Here is a 22,672-nt window from a genome sequence, read left to right as displayed (position 1 = left end):
GATTCTCAGTGCAGAGAGTCCATCTCTTGCTTTCACAAAGGCTTGACTGTTATCTTTGTTATGCTATCCATATGTAGATGCTATATACAGGGTTAAAATCAGGATTGAATATACTATCACTCTGAGGACTTAATGAGTGGAATGTGTGTTCTGTATTCTTTCCTTTCATTACTTCACTTCTTGTCTGAGTATCAAGATCAGCTAACCTGCTTGTTGCATATTTAACTGTGGAGCATAGTTAACAGTAGGAGGGGTAGGGCTACTTCAAGCACCAGCTCTTGGATGTCAAGAAAATGCTGCAAATTATTATATTTATGGTTGTAGTATCTAGTACCAGGCTTGAGAAGAGGCACTGAGTACATCTACACTGTAGAATTAATGCAATTTGCCCCTCCTCCACTTTAATTGCTATGGCTTAATGCTGTAGAATTATGGGAGATGTAGTTTTACATTTATTTATTTATTTATTTATTTATTTGCAGTATTTTTATCCCACCTTTCTCAGCCTGAAGGCGACTCAAGGTGGCATACAAATTAGCAACATTTTGATGCCACAACATACATAAATACCAATTTAAAAATTTAACATAGCATAATAAAAATCCATATAAAACCATTAAAACTATAATCATCAGTGTCTTCCAGTTAAACTCATTATCCATTAATATTGTTTAAGCCGTTCTGTGTTTGCTCTTTTACAAGATCTTTAGCTTTGGGATGTTGTGTGATTTCTGGGTTGTGTGGCTGTGCTCTAGCAGCATTTTCTTATGTTTTGCCTGCATCTGTAGCTGGCATCTTCAGAGGATTTATGTCAGCCACAGATGCAGATGAAAGGCCAGGAGAAAATGCTGCTTGAACACAGCCATACAGCCAGGAAACCACACAACACCCCAGTGATTCCAGTTCTGAAAGCCTTCAAGAATGTATCTTTAACTTGCCAAGGAGCACTGGTGCCTCTCCAAACCACACATCCCAGGATTCCATAGTATTGAACTATATCAGTTAAAGTGGTGTCAAAATGCATTAATTCTACAGTGTCTGTGCATCTATAGCTGCACCTTCATTGGGCAAACAGCTTCACTGTTGTGTAGTAGGAATGAGAGTGGGAGTTAAAGATAAATAGAAATCAGTATGATGCAACTTCACAACTGGTGCTGCCAAACAATCCTGAGAATATTTGTCTTTGCTGTTGTCCTAACATTGACACTTCTACACCTTGGACATGTTGTAGTCCTAAGAGGTTTGTAGTCACAGCCGCCCACATGCTTCTATTTTAGTTTATTTCAGGTAAGCAGTGCATTGCTATCAGTAAAAACTTGCTTTGTGTAAATATAATTAAGTAATCATTTCCTTTGCCTTTAATTTTTTTAATAAGATGAAATGGCACGCACTCTGCAGAGCTTTTGCCTAATTTTAAGGTCTCAAGGGCCAATAGGAATCCCCTCATCCTTAACTTGAGGACTTCTCAATTCAGGCCCTTGCTCTGAGGCTGTTCCCTCAGTTTGCATCTGTCAGAGAAATCTTCCCAGACTGGAGTCATCGTTCCAGGAGGCAGCTGCCTGAAGAAACGGTGAGGGACCTGTTCCCTAAGCAACCAAGTATGTGGGCGGCTGCTAAGCAACAGCCATCTGGAACCCAGTTTGTGTTTCTTGGAATGTACCAGCCATTTGGCTGGACAAAAGATTAACCTATAGTTCTATCTGGGAACTGAAAAGAAGAGAGTTCAAGCAATTTCACTCTTTTATGCCACATTGAGAGAGACAAAAATCACAAAGTTCAAGTGGAATGGAGGTGTTGGGATTTTTTTTTAAAGTGTACCCATCTAAGCTTTTACTAGTCCAAAAACTAAATCGTTTTCTCTTTCCTTTTTTAGTTGCATATATTTTCAGTTTCTGTCAACATCTTATCTTTCAGTCATTTCAAACAAGATCGTCATGTTACTTTACCATGTTTTAGCCTTGAGATGAATGCATGGGAGAGTCTACTAAGAAATCCCTTAGAGGTTCATGCTTGTAATGCAATGAGCATGCAGGCACATGTTCAGTGCGTCAATTTGCTGAAGACATTTTCAAGTGTATCACACATTTTTCTGGCATTTAAGTGTTACAGAACAGAAGTACTCAAAATGATTTTTTAAAGGAAAAGACTGTACCTATTATTATATTTTGTACAGCAATTTGGTCTTATTTCAACATTGTAGAAATGGGCAGTGGTCACCTCTCTTTAGTTTGTATATAGAAAAGTAAAGGTAAAGGTTTCCCCTTGACATTAAGTCTAGTTATATCCGACTCTGGGGGATGGTCCATTTCTAAGCCGAAGAGCCGGCCTTGTCCGTAGATGCCTTCAAGGTCCTGTGGCTGGTATGACTGCATGGAGCACCCTTACCTTCCTGCTGGAGCGATACCTATAGATCTACTCACATTTGCATGTTCTCAAACTACTAGGTTGGCAGAAGCTGGGGCTAACAGTGGGAGCTCACCCCACTCCCTGGATTTGAACCACCAAGCATTTGGTCAGCAAGTTCAGCAGTTTAACCATCTGCGGAGGAAGTGACACAGCAATGGGTGAAAATACTATATTACTTTAATACATAACATAGAGGGCACATCAAGGATAACAGCTAAACTCCCACCCGTTCACTGACTAATGTATATATGGCATTCAGTAGCTGTTTCTGTTTTGGTGGTGGTGGTTTCTTTTGGTTTGTGTTTCTCTCCGCTGAGAATCCTTCACATTTTAATTGGACGAGCTGCCTACTAGAAGTTCTATTCCAGTTTGGGAAAATTTTATCAGACTCTGACTACAATGTGCCTAGAACAGGGGTCCCCAAACTAAAGCCTGTGGGCTAGCTTTCCTCCCTCCAAGGTCATTTACCCAATCCTCACCCTAAAGACTTAGGGTGACCCTAAGTCTGAAACAACTTAAAGGCATAGAACAACAGCAATCATAATTAATGTGACGATTTCATCAGCCAAAAGGAGGTCCACACTTGCCATTGAAATGCTGGTAAGTTTATATTGGTTAAAATTGTTTTTAGTTTTAAATATTGTAGTGTACTTTACTGTTGTGTTTTTTTTCTTTTTTTCTTTTTTGCACTACAAATGAGATACATGCTGTGCGGATAGCAATTCATTCATGTTTTCTTCATACTATAGCCCTCCCCCCCCCCCCCCAATACACACACACAGTCTGATAGACCATGGAACGGCCCACTGCTTTAAAAGTTTGAGGGCCCCTGGCCTGGAGTTCATATTTATGTTTAACATTTGTAAAATATGGAGGAGAAAGATGTTTCCTCAATGCATAGTTGGTTAAGTTGGTTAGGTAAAATGGTGGTTCATATTAGTGAAGAGTGAGAGGCAAACAGCCACCTATATATTTGAAGGGGGAAAGGGGATACGTCATAGTTGTTGGTCACATTATTATGTTGTCAGTGGTCTCCTTGGAGATAGCACTGTATCTGTTCATAGGACTGAGATTTGGCATGTTTCCCTTTATAATTTCTCTTCCAGAGTCTGACCAGTAAGTTCCCAGTTAAGGTTAGATTAAGTCTAGTAACTAAGATTTTGCGCCACTGTTTTGAATTATGTAAGCTTTCCCTATATTGTCAAGTTTCAAACTCTTCCTTATTATTTCTGTTGTATTTCCTGATCTTTGGCTGGGTGGTTCATTTAGTGACAGCATCTGTACTTGTTTTGAATATGTGAAAAGTCTCAATAGCTTTGTGTGGAGCTGAAAGTCATTTGGCACAAATCCTTTGATATATATGCAGTACAGAAAGAAAATGAGAACAGGATGAAGATTGATGAAATTCGTCACTAGAATGTAGGTTCCTATAGCTCTTTGTGAAATTAGACATCATTGAATTTATCTGTGCCTATTTCATCTGGTTTCCTGATTATATGAAAATAGAGGGTGTTCCCCTACTTAAGACTAAGCTCAAAATACCTCTAAGAAAAAGGTGTGCCACCTATAAAAATGGTATGCTGCGAACTTTTTACATCTTCACAATGTTCCGGTTTTTTACTTTGCCCTGTACTGTCTTGTATAAATCTTCATGAGTGACTAGACATGCTCAGTAATTCCAGCTTTACTTAACGTCTGATGATGTTGAAGACGTTACCACTACTTTACTTAAAATGATATTTAAAAAAACATTTTAATTCCTAAAGTTGAATGAGAACAATGGCAATCCAGCTGAGAGATAGTTTCACAAAATAAGTGCAAAAGGTTGGCAACTCAAGCAGTAAACTCCAAATTTATGATGAGCATGAAAGCACATTCCTGGAAAGGGAAAGCTCAACAGATCCTTGGCATGAAAAAAATGTAGGCATGGAATTGTCTCAAGAATGTTGCAATGAGGAAATGACCTTTCAGTCCAATTTCCTACTTAATCAGATCCTCTAAATTGACTCAGGCAGCGGAAACATTTGTTAGCCTTCCCTTGCTTCTCAGACTTTCCCTGTTTAGTGTCAGATTTTCAAAAACAGCTGCAAGTAAGTACTGTGCAGATGTGGGGACTGTTTTTCTGGATTGGGGCACTAAACTTGGCATGTGTGCAAAGGATTTCTAACAACTTGATTCAAAATGTGTATAAAAATGTCTTAGCATCTTGTACACATTCTACTGCAAATTTTGAGCTGTGCCGTAAAAATGTGTGTGACCTCCTGTCCTTTGGGCAATGGCACTGGTTCCCAATCTTTGTTCTTCCAGGTGTTATTTATGTCAACTCCCAGAGCTTTAGCCAGCTTGACTAACAGTCAGGAATTCTGGAGGCTGCAGTCAAAACAGAGGAGGAACAAAGTTTGAGAACCAATGCGCTATGGGAATACTTACCCCTTAGATACTATTGTATACTCTTAACTGATATTTTTTCTTATGTTATTTATTTTTAATGCATGTTAAACTTGAAATTGCTATGACTTATATTCAAGTCACAAGTAGAATAGAATTGCTAATTCAAGTTTGACATTTCATTAATTATGTGACCCTACTCTAGTGGAAACTTGCAATCAGAATTAGGCCACTGTAATGGTGGTGTTAATCCTCTTTTGTTTCATGTAGTCTTCCACATGTGATGCTAGCAAAATGTCTTATAATATTTTATTAATTTTAGTGCATGTGGCTTTGATGTCCTTAAGTACAGAAACCAGGTTGTAGATGGTTTTAAGTGAATGCAATGTTAGGTGGCAGAAAGACATGTATGTAATCAAAAGTGGATGCTTATATTTCCCACCCCATCCTGCTGCTCTTCCAGTTTTTCTGGCTTATGTGCTTCACTGGCCTGTTGATGAATCTTGTCCTGCTTACAAAATTTTCCATGTATTTATGTGGATGAGATGGAGTAGGAGGGCTGAATACATGCTCTATTTCCTACAAAACAATGGTGGTCTATTGCTTCAAAACATTCCATAGTACTAGAATATTGCTTTGTTTTCTCTCTCTCCATTTCCAAGTCTGAAGCAGAGAGAAATGTGTTACCTCAAATAACTCTTTTAAAGTCCTGAGGCCTAAATATGAAAAAAGCTCCAGATCCTATCTGATCTTGGAAGCTAAGCAGGGTTAGTCCTGGCTAGTACTTGGAGTGGAGATCTCCAATAGATGCCTGGTGCTGTAGGCTATATTTCAGGAGAAGAAAATGACAAAACTACCTCTGAATATTCCTTACATAAGAAAACCCTATAAAATTAATGGAATCACCTTAAGTCAACAGACAACCTGATGCACACATACAAAAGCTGTAGCAGGTCAGTGTTCTTTATCCATTGAACCTCATGTGTTAACCATAAGCTACTTTGTATGAAATGTATACACGTATGTTCCACCCTTGAACAGAAATTTAATTTGGCTTAATTTCCCAGCTTCCAAATTGCTAAATTTAATTTGCTAAGGAACAAGTATGTGTACTTCTTGGGAAAAGAAATATATATATATATATCCTTGTACATATCATTCTCTAGTCAGGTTACTGTTGCTTTCATCATCTTGTGATAATTTACCCGCCATCTTTTTATATTATAGAATTCATCAATTTAATATCATCAACACTTGACAGCATATGATCCCTTGATTTGTTGATCTTCCACTGCGGTTCCCATAATCTCTTGCCAGAGATTGTACAGGCTAGGGTTGAGGGAAGTTCAAAGAAGGCGACTTCTGGAAGGGCACACATTACTAGCCTTTGATGTATGGTATGCCTTGTTCCCTATGCAGCCTGGCCAGCAATGAAGAAAATTGTGTCCCTCTTGAAAGTAATTTCAATCTGTTCACAGTTGTCTGTGTTGCATCTCCCAGTCTTATTCCATTGTTACTTGGAGCACTAGAAGTGTTGGGTCTTTTGGATGGATTTTGTGTCACTGCCGTTTTGTCTTCTGAATAATGGTCATTATGTTTCTTAACAGCATGATTCCAGTGAAATAGATTCTTGTTTTTGCTGATCTCCATATGTCTTTGAGACATTTGTTTTTGTACTGCTCAGATGAATCAAGTCTTGTCCTGTAAAGTTTCCCACATATTTTTCGTATGAAAGGAGCTTTCTATTATTTTCTGCCCTTGATATAGGTGCTAACCGTACTATTGTTCCTGTAGACATAAAGGATGGTTTGTTTATGATAAACTGGAAGTCATAAAGGCAGCTGTTTACATAATGCTGTAGCCATAGCTGAGCTCTCTCTCTCTCTTGAGTAAAGCTTGTGGGCAGCAGTAGTTAGTATGGAATTTATTTTTTAAGCTTTCAAAAGCAAAGTCGCTAATGGATTGTTTCTCTGACATTTTTCTGGTTGATGCCATAAGTTCCATAGCACCAGTTTGTGGTTTTCCCTGTTTGAAATCAAAAGTCACCCCGGTGAGCAAGCCACCCCATCTGAACCTTGTTTTTTTCTGTGTAGACATACTGTTGTCAGCAGTATGATATGAGGTATATTTTAAGAGCTTGGTAAAAATACCCTGTTGTCAGAATTTATCACTTTCCTGGTAAATGGAATGTCAGGCTATGTGCATACCTTATTTGGTTTGTGGATCTTCATAGTGTGAGCAAATGTCTATCTCTGGATATTACAGTACTCCCATCAGATAAGGCAAATCTATAGACCTATGATCATTACATAGTAGACTTGTGCGCAGATCCGTTTTAGTCATTTTCCTTCAGCTTCTTTGGCTTGTTCAGCTTCTCTGGATGGCCGTAACAGCAAGGGCTCAGCCATCATGGTTTTTTCGCCCCAAACGGCTGCCGGGCAAGGCTTCTTCCCTTCTATTTGGGAGCACATGGCACATGCTTCCTTTGGGAGCACTTTCCTCAAACCCCGACTCTCTTGAAAGGAAGGAAGAAAGGGGACCAGGAAAGGTGCTTCCTTAACCCTGTTCCTCAATCCTAGGTTCCCTTGAAAGGAAGAAATGAAAGGGTACCAGGAAGGCTATTTCCTTAACCCCGTTGCTCAAACCCAGGTCCACTTGAAAGAAAGAAAGGAAAGGATCCCGGAACAGAAAGAGGAGCCTTGTAAGTTCCCCATTGCCACCCATGGGCTGGATGTTTCAGCTGCTTGGCTGAAAACAGATTTTTCCATTAGCCGATTTCTGGGGGGCTCCCGAAAATGGATCTGGGTACCCAACGAAATTAGGACAACAAAAACTGATTGCCCTCCAGCTGAGTTGCACAAGCCTATTACATAGCTACTGCTTCTCCTCTGGCTTGGTTTTTATATAGAAGAAGCAGTGAGGGAGGTAGTATTCAAATATATTTCACTTAGATTCTACACTGACATCTAGAAGAACCACTCAGTTCTCCTGTCAGTGTTGGCTAGGGCTGAAAGAAGTTGTAGGCCAACTTTAGTTAGATTTAGAAAATTATTCAGAAAATAGAATTGATCACAGCACTTAGTTGTTAAGATTGGAGGTTTTGCAGTTAAGTGATATAGTTAAAGGCAGACATTTTAACCATTGTGTAAGCTACATTCCCACTTAATAACAAATAAAAACATCACTGTCCCAGGAGTTACTCCTCCTCCCGCTTTGTACTCTTTCTCTCAGGAGAATGACCTTGGCAGCTTCTGTCTGTTAGGTTTACTCCCTGTATATCTGGCCATAAATCAAGCAGTACACAATAAGCACTTCCAATCTTGTGAGAAAATGCCGTACCACGTCTTCCAGTATACAAATATGCAAAGCATGGTTAGAGCATGGCAAGATCCATGGTCCTGACATTTAGTTTCTTATATTTAAAAAATCTGAATGGCCTTGTTGCCTCTGAAAAATGGGAATGTTGGTTTCCTTTAGATTCTTTGCTTAGGTTCCTTTTGTGTTTTATGTCTTTGTGACTTGTATTTTTAGCAAAACATATTACAAGTTGAGCATCCCTTATCTGGATTTTTGAAATCCAAAATACTCCACATTGGTGACTGAGTTAGTAACACCTTTGTTTTCTAATAGTTTAATGTACTCAAAACTTTTTTTTCATATACAAAACTGCTTGCACTGTTCTGATAGCTTCTGGAAAGGGAGAAAGATCGTGCTTGGTTTGGTTTTGTTTGCTTTATTCCTTGTGAGTCCATCTTGGCCTTTGGGTTCACCCCAATCCAAGGACTTCCTTTATGTTCAGTGATGAGGATTTGATTTGTTTTCCAAACAAAGGATAAGTCTGGGCTGAAGTTATTTGGGAACCCCATTTTACCATTGACTGTAAAGAGATGCTGGACACTATCAGCGGAAGGATTGCAATACTTCTCTGCTATGTACCGTCTGCTGCATCATTTTCCAGCAATAAAGTGTATGTCTGTGTTGGGCACCAAAAGGACCCTTGTAGAGACTTGGAACTACACCAGTTCCAGAACAAGACAACCTCTTAATTATCTATTGGTTAAAATCCTTGTAATGATTCTGGTTGCTTTATGATATAACTTACCAACATGGTGAGCACTTCTTAATTCATGATTTTCAGCATAAAAGCGTAAAGCTGCACCACTGCTGGAAGTGTCAGGTGGAAAACCTCCACACAGTGCTCCAGCCATAGAGTCATTGTGGTAGGACCATGTTCCATGACATCTTGCCTGGAGGAGGAGATGCCACTGCCCTCAGGCATTCTTCCCCATTTCTATTTTTAATCAAAATATAGTCCCATCTCCTGCAGTTCTCTCCTAATAATGAATACAGTGTGGGGTGTGCTATTTTATTATTCTTGGAGTGAATGAGTAGTTCAAAAATGTGTATAATTATATGGTCCAAGGAATGCATTCAACTTTAGCATGGAACAGGCCAATTCATCTATTAACTATTTTTTTTGTGACAAGGGTGGCCTAAAGTGTGAAAAGATTATGTTCTGACTGAATGCTTATCAACTTGAGGAAAATGACAGATATCTCAGTGATACTCCCAGCTAGAGAGTGTCTGTAAAAACAGGCTTAACTATCAAAGGGATACCTTTTCTGAACCTAGACATCTAGCATCGTCTAGTTGTTGGTGAGGTCAGTAGGAAAGTGGGCAAGTGGAGGAAAATTATACTGGATTTTAAAAGCTCCACATTGTAAAAGTAACTATCCACTTTGATTTGGGAGGTTGGGCTTGTATATGGGTAATTTGTTTAAGTAGGGGGTATGGAGCATTATTTGTGATTGGTCTGGAAACTATATCTTAAGTGTATAGCGCTTAACTTTTGTTAGTTGGGGCATACATTGCCTTTTTATTAATTTCAGGCACTGCTGAAGAAATTCCCATGTTGGTTTACATAAATGGCAATGTTGGAAACAATATAATACTGGTAAAACCAGTCAGAATACAGATGAAAAGACAGCAAGCTTGTTAATGTGCAAACCTGATTAATTTTCACAGCTCTACATGGATTACAGAATTCTGTTCAGTCTTCCTGCATATGTGTGAGAGAATACAGAGCATGCACTCCGCTTTGGTTGAAATGCTTTAACTTAGATGACACCTGAATGAGCTGAATAGGGGAGGTCATTGAGTGAGTGCATAAAGCCTCTGGTAGCTCACCCTCTTCCAGGAGCTTTGTTCTTGCTGTCCAGTCATCCAAGCAAAGCTGCTTCTGTTTTCATTCTGTGCTTAGGATGACTCATGGTTGGGACAGAGCCAGCTCATTGCTGCCACGAATTAAAAGGATCACATTGGGATGTGTAAGCAGTGATGAAGAAGACTGAGAAGCATCCATTCACTAGCATGCAGTCTATGAAAGCGCAAATGCTGTAGTAAACACTGTGTCTGGCTTATTGTCATGTTGCTGGCAGACTTCAAGCCATTGTCTGTGTCTTTTCTCCTCTCCTCTTTTTGCTATTTAGGGGAAAGGAAGAGGAGAGGAGAGAAACCAGCTATTAAACAAGTGTCACATTTGTGCATAGCTCTGTGTTGCCTTAATCTTTAGTAAGATATCACTTAGGAAAAGTTGAACTGCAGTCTTCACTGACATTTAATTGACAACTTCTACAATATTTAGTTTCTGGTCAGATTTTGCTTTGTGTAGCTAGAGCTTTGAAAGCTTTTTTTCTGGAATAAGCTTAATATGTAACCGCATGTTTGAAAACTTTTGTTTATAATGAAATATTAAAACCAGTGCTAATAGAAGGCTTTAAAGTAGCTGAGATAATAATAGTTACTTAGGGTTGTAATTTGCATTTGTTAATAAAGAACCAGTTTCCAAAACAGAAGCAAAATTAGTCTAGCCACATTTTTAGCATCTTAGTGACCAATTCACTAGGAATGCATTTTAAAATATTGTCATGTATATCACTATATAGATTATCACTTGTGGATTGGATTGTTAAGAGTTAACTCACCAAAATATCTAAGCAGTGAAATATTTAATATTCAGGATTTCATAATGCCTAAAGCAGTGTGTCCCAGTCCTGGCTTAAGCTTCCTCTGACAAGCTAGATCTGAATGTGCTGGAAATATTTCATGTGGCAAAGCCTTCATGCAAGCAATCTCACACCCAGAGTCCCCAGGGACACAACTGAGCAACTGTGTTAGGTGGTGATGTTATTCATTTGTAACCCACCGTTTTCCAACTAAAAGGTATCATAGTGGCTTACAAATGATTAAAACCATAAAGATTCAAAACTAGAAAAAAAAGTAAAATATTTAACAAATCATAAAAGATTACAAAAAACAAACTGCAGAATTAAAACTATTTAAAATTAATTAATATGCAATTTAGATGTGAACCTAGTCTCAGTTCTCCATGCACTGGCTTCATTCAAATATTACCATTGCAGTGCCCTTTACATGAAGCTGTCATTTGAAAATAATCGGGAAATTGCAGTTAATACAAATTGCAGCAAATTGTGTGGCCATACGGTCAAAAACGCAATACACTGATTCTGTCCCACTTGCGCTGTGTCTGGAACATTTCTAGATTCAATTTAAAGAGCATGCTTTGGCCTTTAAAATCTTAAATGTTTTGTGTTCATAATATTTGAAGGATGGTCTGTGCTTCAAGATCAGCATTAATCACCATTCTTCAGAAAAGATCAAGGAGATTTGTGGATGCTAAAGACAGCCTTATCAGCAATTTCCCTTACCATATGGAACTTCCTCAAGAGGGATATGTGATTCAACTCTCAATTGCATTATTTTAAATGTATTCGAATCCCCACTGGTGTCAGATGGCTTTTATTTAATTTGTTGTTTTGTTCATGCAAGCTGCTGTTTTCGCAGTTTTTTTTATGAGTCCGGAAAGGATTTTCTTTTTTCATTACTGACTGAATCGCAGTGTTTATAGTGCTTCTTTGAATGTTCAGGTTTTATTATATGTTTGTATCTTTTCCAGCATCTTTGATGGTCTAGTTTAGAAAATCAGCTACTACTCCACATATAAAATAGAACTGTGTATTCCACCTTTTATCCAGTAACTTATGACCAAAGTCAATAAATTGGTTTCATGACCAAGAAGGGATTCTAAGCTGTTCTAGTGAGACAAATTAACCATGAAGTCACATCAGCAATATTTATGTGCAACCCTTCATAGCTTCTCAGTCCTATGCCTCTTTAAGGCTACAAATATGACGGGTGTTGTTGATAAGTTGACTTTGACTTATGGTGCCCTATGAATGAGAGAACTCCATCTCACACTATCATCAACTGCCCTGCTCAGGTCCATCAGACTCAAAGCTGAGGTTTCCTTAGTTGAGTCCATCTATGTGAAATATGGTCTTCCTCTTTTCCTACTACCTTCTTTTTTGGCAAGTGTTATTGTGTTTACTAGTGGGTTATGTCTTTTCCAAAATATTACAGTTTCAGATTAGTCATCATGGCTTCTAGGCAGAGTTCCAGCTTTATTTGCTCAAGAACTCATTTATTGAGAATCCGTAGAACTCTTCTCCAGCTCCACCTTTCAAATGAGTTGGTTTTCTTTCTATCAACTCTTTTTTTCATTATCCATCTTTCACAACCAACACACAAAAAATTGAGATTTTGATGGCATGGACAATCTCAACATTCGTGTTCAGTATTATAATTGTGCAGTCCACTTCGAATGGATCTTCCCTGAATAATCTCTTATCCTGTGTACCATCGAGGAAATTTCTCTTACAAGAAAAGATGGTTTCTAAAATACCAACAAGATTATAGCATCTCCCCACCATCCCACTGCCTTTTGAAAACAAAAGCTTAATATAAAAAAAAATAGTTTTCTGGTAGAGCTTCCTGGCCATCGGGGGTTAACTTCTGTGAGATCATAGATATACAGAGCATAGCTTAAAACACATGATGTAATTATGGAATTGAAATCTAGAAGGTTTAGAATCCTTAATCTTTTAGATAGTGCCTACCTCCCAAATAAAAGGAAGAGGAGGAAAATAATAATGATAATGATAATAATAATAATAATGCCTGTAAAGGTGGTCCCAGTGGTGATTGGCACATTGGACGCAATGCCTAAAGAACTTGGCCTGCACTTAAAAACAATCAGCGCTGACAAAATTATTATCTGTCAACTTCAAAAAGACACCTTACTTGAATATGAATGCATTATTCACCTATACATCACAACAGTCCTAGACACTTGGGAAGTATCCAACGTGATCAAATACAAAAGCCAGCATAGTGATCTTGTTTGCTGTGTACTAATCTTGTTGTGCATCAAATAATGATGATGATGATGATGAAATAAAACATGTATAAGTAGATAGGGCCTACCTGAAAGCACTTGCTTGACCACCTTGTGCTTTATACATGAAAGGCAGTATTGTAGATGTCTGTATTGAATTAGTTCTTGTTTTGTTTTTAGGAATAACAAAGAGAAATTCTAGAGAGAAAAAAGAAATCAAGGTAGTTGAAGTCAAAGTTAGCTATCTGAAACCTGACAGAGACGGTAGCAGTAGAAAAACAGAATGTAGGTCAATTACTTTCTGAAAGCTGATGTGATTTTCATGGAGTTCCTGGAGGAAAATAAAATCTGTAGTCTACAAGGAAAAACAGGAAGAAAGAAGCTTCAGGAATTATTATGATTGGATATTTCCCTATTTACTGATCTGTTTCAAAAATTGGATAACGATGAATATCTTACAGTAGAATAAAATTGGATTTGATGAAACAGACGGTTTTGTATTCCTAGTAGCAGCTGCTGCTTGGAATTCTCTATCTTTCTTTCAAATTATGAAGGCTGCAGCAGAGAGGACAAGATTACACTGAATTCAGGATTATTAGATCCAGCAGTGTTTGCAGAATAAATTCTTCCATGCATAAAATACCTTTAATGTTGCTGAAGGACAAGGAATCATATATTCACTGTTTCCCCCTTCAGCCTTTTGTGATCCCCTCCAGATCTTCAGCAGAAGGAGAGATATAGAGGGATTTGGGGGAAGAAATTGACAGTGGTCCCCTCTTTCCTTCTGATAGCCAACAACAAAAGTGTCCTTTCCAGGTGTAAGCAAAGGGCAGCTCTGTTCACAAGATCTTGGGATTTTACCCCAGTATTTCTTACATATGATTTTGATTTTCTCCTCACAGTGTCTTATTAATTATGCTCTGTGCTACCATCCCAACTTCTGATGCTGCTGTCACCTTTAATTAGAGAATAGCTGTGTCTTGGGTCACATACTGATTATTATTATTCTCTTTGATGTTATAACACCAGGAGTGAGCATCATTTGGAGCATTGTCCCATATAAAGGCAAACTTCACATATTTTGCATTCCACATGTGTAATCTGCTGAATAATGGTTGTCTTCGGGACTCTGAAAACATACTGATCTTAAAAGTTTATTTAGAGAGGTGTTTAATCAATCTCCTCTTAGTAGAAGTTATGGTTGATCATTTGGAGGCTCCAAGAGTCTTGAGGTTGGGTGGGCAGAGGCCTCTTCTTCAATGAACAGGTAAGGCTGCTCTGAAAATATCTCTCCCCCCCCCCCCATTTAAATTTAGAATGTTACAATTGCTCCTATTCATTTATTTACTATATTTCTATCCCACCTTTCTCAAGCACGAAGGCGATTCAAGGCGGCTTTACAACATAGGCAGCTATTCGATGCCGTAACCATATATAGTATAAAATATAAACCATTTAAACCATTAATAAAATCCTGTGCTTCCTAAAGATAAATAAAATACTATTGCAAGAGAACAGCTATTGGCAAAGAAATGTTCTTACAAATCTAAACACTTGGTGCATCCCTTTTAAAAGAAGTCTTAAAAATCTCTGTGGTGAGAAAAGTAATATAGACCTACAGTAGAGTCTCACTTATCCAACATAAACAGGCCGGCAAATATCGGATAAATGAAAATGTTGGATAATATGGAGTCTTCTACTGTTACCCATCCAACACAGCACTAGACACCTGGAATACTAACAACGGGGACTTAAAGGGGTAAGGCAAGGCAACACCTCGGGCCTAGAGCAGCGCAACAGGAAGTGTCTGCATGCAGAAGAGTGTGGAAATCACAGAGGGAAGGAGGGAGGACACTTCCACTTCCAGTCCTGCCTCTTTTCCCCCTTTCCTCCCTCCTCCTCCTCCATCTTGCCTTGCCTTTTCCACTTATTGAAAATGGAGAGAGAGTTGGGAAGCATTCCTTTAATTGAAGGGGAAATACTGGAGGGCATCGGATAAGAGCATCGGATAAGACAGAAGTCGGATATGCGAAGGTCGATCAAGTGAGACGTATTTGTCTACATTTTAGGTCCTTTTGGAATCACTGCTGCTGCTTCCCTTTTAATGACAGTACAATACAGATATACCTCAATGAACAAAGTAGATGACCCTGGGCATTGCTTCTTGAACTTAAGTTTTGGTACCAGTGGCAGAAAAAACATGGAAAAAATACAGATAGATTCCAACACCACAAAAAGTAGAACATCACATATGTTTCAGAAAACTTTTCAAATGTCATGATATCTGCAATGAAAGGTAGGATAAGTAAGCTTTGCATGAGTAGACAAACATTTTGGTCCTCCTAGAGACTTCTTGAAGACTTCTTCCAAAATTCATCACTTAATGACTTTTTCTTTCTCTTGATTTTGATGGCCAAATCTAAAGATCTGTGTTTCTTAACCTGTGATTACTACTATTACTATGTTTATTTATACCCCATTTTTTCTCTCCACAAGGAGACTCAAAGTAGCTTGCCTGTTGTAGGCAGGTTCTGCAACATCAGGATCAGTTAGAGTAGAAGCTCCATGTTTCCAGGCTCAAACATTTTTCCAATATTTACTACAGATACACTGCTGCAGCCTGATACAGAAAACATGTTTCTATTTCTAATAAAAATGAGGTGGAAAAGGGGGTGCTGTGTGGGCGTTAAAAAGATGACTTTGTAAAAAGGAGATTCTTTCTTGTCAGAAAATTTATTAACTGAAGTATTCTGTAACCTGTACCGCAGGATAATGTTTCCTCCATCTGATGAAATTGGCTCTAGTCCATGAAAGCTTATGCGATAATAAATGTATTAGTATTTAAGGTGCATAAGATTTAGTTTTTTTCATTTCTGCAGGCCATTGCTATCCTTAGTGTTCACTGGGTAATTTTTCATGTAGGGCTCGTTTTACAATTGAGCCCCTCTTGTGCATTTCCCCATCCTATGTAAATCTTAAGGCGTATAGGCAGAACATTTGGAGAGAAGCAACATGTGTATTCAGCGTGCGTTTTAAAGGCTGATTTAACTACTTGTGAGAAAATTAATACATTCTGGTTCTTAATAAAGAGGAGAAATTTTGATAAAACTACAACAGAATTGTGACATGTTACATCTCCCCGGCTGTATTGCATTGTATTGTAGCTGCAGTATTGTATTGTAGTTGTCTGTCGTTTCCATTCTTTGTGATATTGGCTGCTGGTCTTTGAATAATCTGCATCTGATTAGAAAAGGGGGAGCAGTTGCAGTGAGAATAGCCAAGATGTTTGCAGAGTGCCATGAGTCACAAAATGCACATGGCAGGTGCTTTAGTTCCCTGGAGGAAATCTCTGCTAGAACAAAAGATCTCATTTGCCTCCCAAAAGGAAAACCAGCAGATTATTCATATGAACAGTAATGAATCTGCTCAAATGATTATTTTCACTCAAAATACGTGAATGGTATTTCCTCCAACATGCACTAGTAGAATTTTTAAATTGCAAATCCAATTTTGTCCCCTGGATTTATCATTGTTGTTGGCCACATTTTAACAAAAGTATTAGAATCAATCTTCATGGTATTGATTGCTAAGTGTTTTTAGGACTGTAACCTTAATCACTTGTGCTCTTCTGCTTTGTAGCAGACAAGTCCTTGATAAAAAGTAGAATGCAACTGCTAGGGTTTTTTTCAGTTGGAATAAAATACTTCATGAAATAAGAATTCTGCAAATGTAATCTGGGTTATGTGGAGAAAGGGGTTTTTTTTAAAAAAAAAAATGTATGAATTCATGCAAACTGCTTCTTGGCACTTGTACTGCATTTTTAATGAGAAATAGCTGCCATTTTAAAACTGCACTGTTTTAAACATATTGGTGCAGATATTCAAATTATCTTGGCAATCAACCAAGAAACTATTGGCTATTGACCAAGACTGTAGTCAACAAAGAATCTCTAGGAGTAGGTGATCGTTTTAACTTCTGAAATGATGTTTTCTGAAAATAGCTGTTACTTTAAAGCTGATAGAAATCCACATAGCACCAAAAGCAAGCAAATTTAATTTGTAGCCTTAAAAGAAAAGGAATTTCTCTGAAATGCATCCAGTGCCATACTTGTCAAAACTTTAAAGAGCCACAAAGTTAGAAATGAGACTTACTATATATACTCAAGTATAAGCCTATCTATCTATCTATCTATCTATCTATGCCTATATATACTCAAGTATGAGCCCCCAGTGGCGCAGAGGGTTAAACCCCTGTGCTGGCGGAACTGAAGACCGATGGGTCGCAGGTTCAAATCCGGGGAGAGGCGGATGAGCTCCCTCTATCAGCTCCAGCTCCAGCTCCTCATGCGGGGACATGAGAGAAGCCTCCCACAAGGATGATAAAAACATCAAATCATCTAGGCGTCCCCTGGGCAACGTCCTTGCAGACGGCCAATTCTCTCACACCAGAAGCGACTTGCAGTTTCTCAAGTCGCTCCTGACACGACAAAAAAAAGTATAAGCCTAGTTTTTCAGCCCTTTTTTTTAGGTTGAAAAAGCTGCCCTCGGCTTATACTCAGGTGAGAGTCCTGGCGGGAAGGCATGGGGCTGAAAGAAGGGCTTCCTGCTAGGATCTTCACCTCTCCACAGAGCAACCCAGCTCTCCTTCCTCGCCTCCTCTTTCAACACATTTTCCCCAAACTGTATGGTTAAAACAAACTATGGTGATGATTGAAGAATACGTAAGGACATTTACATTGATGATGATAATGATTTAATCAGAAGTGGATAGTTTTATCTTAAATTTTAGTGTTATGTAAATAATTCAAAAATATTTAACCTACTGATGCATCAATTCATGTAATTTTATTGGTATCTATTTTTATTTTGAAATTTACCAGTAGCTGCTACATTTCCCACCCTCAGCTTATACTCAGGTCAATAAGTTTTCCCAGTTTTTTGTGGTAAAATTAGGTACCTCGGCTTATATTCAGGTCAGCTTATACTCGAGTATTGCTTCTCTTGGCATGATACAATTGAAGGAGAGTGGTGACTATTAAAAATCCAATATTTTGTCTGTGTTTCTAGTTTACATAATTCTTGGTAATTAAATACATGTTTTAAATTATTCCTTAAGCACAAGAATACCACTTGTAGTATCTGAAAAATGTTTAAGATTTAATCCCAGCATCTCCAAGTCAAGGATGTTGGTGACAAAGCTTGGTATGATTGTTTCTTGAAACCGTAGGACTCTACACTAGTCAAAATAGTACTGGGCTGGGTGGACTGATAGTTTTTATATCCTTCATTTGTAAATGTTCACAAGCTTCATCACCCAAATTCTAGTTTAAAGCTGAGTGTGATACTCTTACACAATTTATGGACTCATAATAGAGTTACTTCCCCTTCAAATGTGTCCTTCCCACATTTATTACATGTATAAAGGAGGAGAAATGGCCTTCTCCTTCACCACTAACATTCACACACCAGCATGGAAAATATGGTAGCTACAAGGGTTGTTCTTGTGTGCCTTCAAGTTGGTTCTGACTTATGACAACCCTAAGGCAAATCTATGAGTGTTTTTTCAGCAAGGCTTTGTCCTTCCCCTGAGGGTACGAACTTAACTTGCCCATGGCTATCCAGTGGGTTTCTATGTCTTGAGTGGAGATTCAAATTCTGGTCTTGTGGTATCTTAGAAGGACACTTACTTAAATACAGCTGCTTATACTCCTTCATCATGTTAAGGAGCCTCACCAAATACAGACAACTTCTCTTTCAAACTTTGACTAAGTCCAAGAGGGTTCAAGCCAAAACAGTGGAACCAGCTGGATAGAGAGATGCTGGGTAAAATAGGATGCATGGGCCACTTTCTTACCACACATTCACCTTTCAGGACAAGGATTTGATATTCTCTTGTAACACTGTAACCTAGTCATATCAAAATTTGGACTTTACTAAGTTGCCATCAAGAATTATTTATCAATTGTATTTTTTCATAGAAGAAAAAGGGGAAATACGTTTGTTTGCATAGACCCATATTTCTTAAACAAATATGAATCACATTTTCAATGGGCAATGATTGCATTCTGATCAACTAGAAACTAGAAACAGTTATAAGTATTTCTTGAGAATGAAGAATGATGTTTATTTTAAAAGATGTTTATAGGTAAAATGGCAGTGGGTCCTACTTTCCAGAAAGTCATCTGCAATAAGATAGGAGAGCGGGATTTTGACATTCTCAGCCGCAGCACATGGAAAATAGACACTGCAGAAACAGATGTCCCTTGGTTTTAATTTTTCCCACTACAGGGAAATGTTTTGTATTGTTTAAATTAATACAAAATGGCTGTATATATGTGGTAGCTATAAATTAGTGCATGGTAATATTTATCCAGAAGTCTGACTTCTTTCTTTAGTGATATATGTCCTCATTTTGGCAATGCATAAATGCTCCCTCCCCTGTCAAAAGAGTATCAAACAAGCTAAAAATGCACATTCTATGGGTGTGTGTGCGTATGTGTACGCACACCTTCAAATCACCAGTCAACTTACAGGAATCACATAAATTTCATAGTGTTTTGTCAGAGGTGGTTTTCCCAGTTCCTCTGAAACATACCTGACAGCACCTGATACTCCTTGGTGGTCTTGTATCCAAGTTTACCCAGAGCTCACCCTGCTTAACTTCCAAGATCAGATAGGATCTGATGTCTTTAGGGTATTTAGGCTACAGACTACATATTAACTGAGCTGAAATCTCTTGATCTAGAACTATAATGAAATGCAGAATGAGCAAAATGCTCCTCCACAGCTTTTGAAAGCTAAAGAGTAAAACTAATTTATTTAGCTGTCAGTTGCTTTTATTAGAGGGAGATAATGATATCACTTCTGAGGACTCACCTCATTTTGGGTGTGTGAGTGTCAGAGTCAGAGGAAAGGAAGCCTTCTTAGACATGTTTTACTGAACAATTTGTTTAAATCTTTGTGGCAGGCTTCATCTCCTATGTGACTTCATCTCCTCTTGAGGCTTGAAACAGATTATTTTGTAGGTGGCTGTTGAAGACAGCAATAATAATAATAATAATAATAATAATACAACTTTATTTTTATACCCCGCCTCCATCTCCCCGAAGGGACACGGGGCGGCTTACATGTGGCCAAGCCCAATAACTGCTACCTACCTAATGTTGTTGTGTACCTACCTAATGTTGTTGTCAAGTAATTTCTGATTTATGGAGATGCTAAGGTAAATCACAGAGTGTTCTGGGGTTAAGAATGTGTCACACACTTTGGATTACCCCTTGGGTTTCCATGAATCCTGGTCTCCAGAGTCTTAAGGCCCTTCCACACAGCCATACAACCCAAAATATCAAGGCAGATAATCCATAATATCTGCCTTGAACTGAATTATCTGAGTCCACACTTCCATATAATCCAGTTCAATGTGAATTTTATACAGCTGGGTAGAAGGGCCTTAAGACTCTAGAGACCAGGGTTCATGGAAACCCAAGGGGAATGCCATAACACAGACCATTCTAGTACTGTCTTTCTTAAGGACTTAGATAATCTTCAGATCTTTCCAGTGGTTCTTCTACGTGACATGATAGGCAAAGCAATTTAGTATTCTGGCCAATGTGCACTTTACATTCCTATAACAAACTTGATTGAACAGATCTTGGTTTCACATCTCTGAAAATTCTCCTAATTTTTTGGCCTGTGTTTCTCCTCCCTGTTTGAAATCATCCTCATTCATGCCCATTTTTCTTACTCAGAAGACTTGCTAAATAGGAAAGTCAGTGTTTATTCTGTTAATTGCAATCCTTGTCATGAGTGCCCTTGGAGCATTTCAAGGCAGCTCTTCAGCTGCTACTAAAAATAACATGGGGAAACTGTTCAAATAAGCCTAAATAGAAATTACAGTATACTGTCGCTGTGTATTCTTGAGCTCCTAACATAAGTTCTACTGTTTAGTCTTCTTAACAGACCTTTCAATCCCTTCTATATATTTTTCTGGCATTCATTCTTATTGTTGAACATGTTTTTTCCTTGTAGGAATTGTGTTATCTGTTAGGTTCTGTCATCTTTAAAATTACCCCAATGCTCTGGTATCTCCTCCTTGCTTCTCTGTGATCCCTTATAGCTTCATTTATGTTGGTATTCCTCATTTCAAATTCAATATTAGAGAAAATAATAGTGATTGCTGTAAGAAACCTCAAAATTCTGGTTTGATTAGCTGAATAAAGGTCCATTGCATGCCATGACAGGTCTTATACACATTGTTAGATATGTTCTCAAACCAGAATAAGAGAGTTGCATATGTATTATTTAGAACTTTAAGTACAGTATAGTAATTTATATATTACATTAATATAGAAACAAGCCTGAGTCAACCTTGATCAGGCAAAGGTTCCCTTTTTTTACTTTTATGAGCCACAAAAACATCACAGAGCCACACTTTACCCATGCCTCTGTGATGTACATATATCCAGCATATAGTATCTATAACTGATTAAACCAACCATAGCTCAAAAAATACTTGGAAAAAATATCTAAAAAGCATATACAGTGCTCGCTCACTTATCGTGGGGATTCCGTTCCAGGACCACCCATAATAAGTTAAAATCTGCGAAGTAGGGATGCCATATTAATTTTAATATTTATATATTATTTTATATTTTTATAATTTTCTTACCCATGCTTCCTTACTTGCCTCCTGGCCCATCCCAAGGGTGCCTACCTGCCTCCCTGACCTCCACTGGACATAAATATTTAATATTTTATTTTTATTAATATTTTCAAAAATCTGTAAAACAGTGAGTCCTCTAAAACTGAACCGTGAAATATCAAGGGAACACTATACTACAAAAAAAAGTGCATCTTCCAGCACCATGGTAATTTTTTTATGAACCACATGATCACATGCCACCTTTCCTCAATTGTAAATATAATTTGATGCATACATTTAATGAAGGATGCTGTGCTCTCCGAAAGTGATATTGCCTTTAATGTGCCACAAAATATTGTCTTGTGTCTATCCATCTGAAATACAGCATTGAGTTGACTCTCTGTTTTATACCAAGAAAGATGTGGAATGCTCAAGATGCAGAATATGGGTAGTCATTAATAAAGTTGGAAGTTCAGTTTGCAGAGAATTTGGTTATCAACCAAGTGACAACAAAGTGATAACCAGTGTGGCATTTCACCTTTTTCTAGGTTCAAATACCAGTTTATTCAAGACGCTGAAACCTGTCGACTGATGAATTCAGACACCGAGAGGTGGCTTTGTTGGGACCTGAGCTATAAAGCAAAACCTCTGGCTTCCATGCTATCTCTCTAGCCCTGTAGCAAGCCTAGCTTGCTCTCTAGCTTTCTTGGGGGGCAGGCAGACTCTTCCCCACTTTTCCCCATGCTTTTCCAGTCTGTGTTATGGCATTCCTCTTGAATTTCACAGCAGAATAGTGTTGCCTAGTAGTGCGCTTTGGTTTGGGCTTCTCTGTGCACGTTGCTGGCTAGACTGGTGTATTCAGCATCTATGCTTGTTAAGCTTTTCTGAATATTGTTACTGATTTGCTGTTTCTCTGTATTCACTGACTCTTTGCTGCTTTTTCTCTTTCATCTCTTTCCTCTCCCTTCATCCTTCCTTGCCTCT

General features: G+C 38.2%; 1 protein-coding gene across 3 annotated transcripts in view; it reads left to right on the top strand.

Moving 5' to 3' along the window:
• The window catches only part of DLGAP4 (DLG associated protein 4), a 431,492-nt gene that overhangs the window by 393,935 nt on the left and 14,885 nt on the right, over positions 1 to 22,672 (top strand). The window lies entirely within an intron of this gene.

This window comes from Anolis sagrei, chromosome 4, assembly GCF_037176765.1.
Source record: "Anolis sagrei isolate rAnoSag1 chromosome 4, rAnoSag1.mat, whole genome shotgun sequence".
In the NCBI taxonomy this organism is placed as follows: Eukaryota; Metazoa; Chordata; class Lepidosauria; order Squamata; family Dactyloidae; genus Anolis; species Anolis sagrei.
This window is presented reverse-complemented; position numbering and strand designations above follow the sequence as displayed.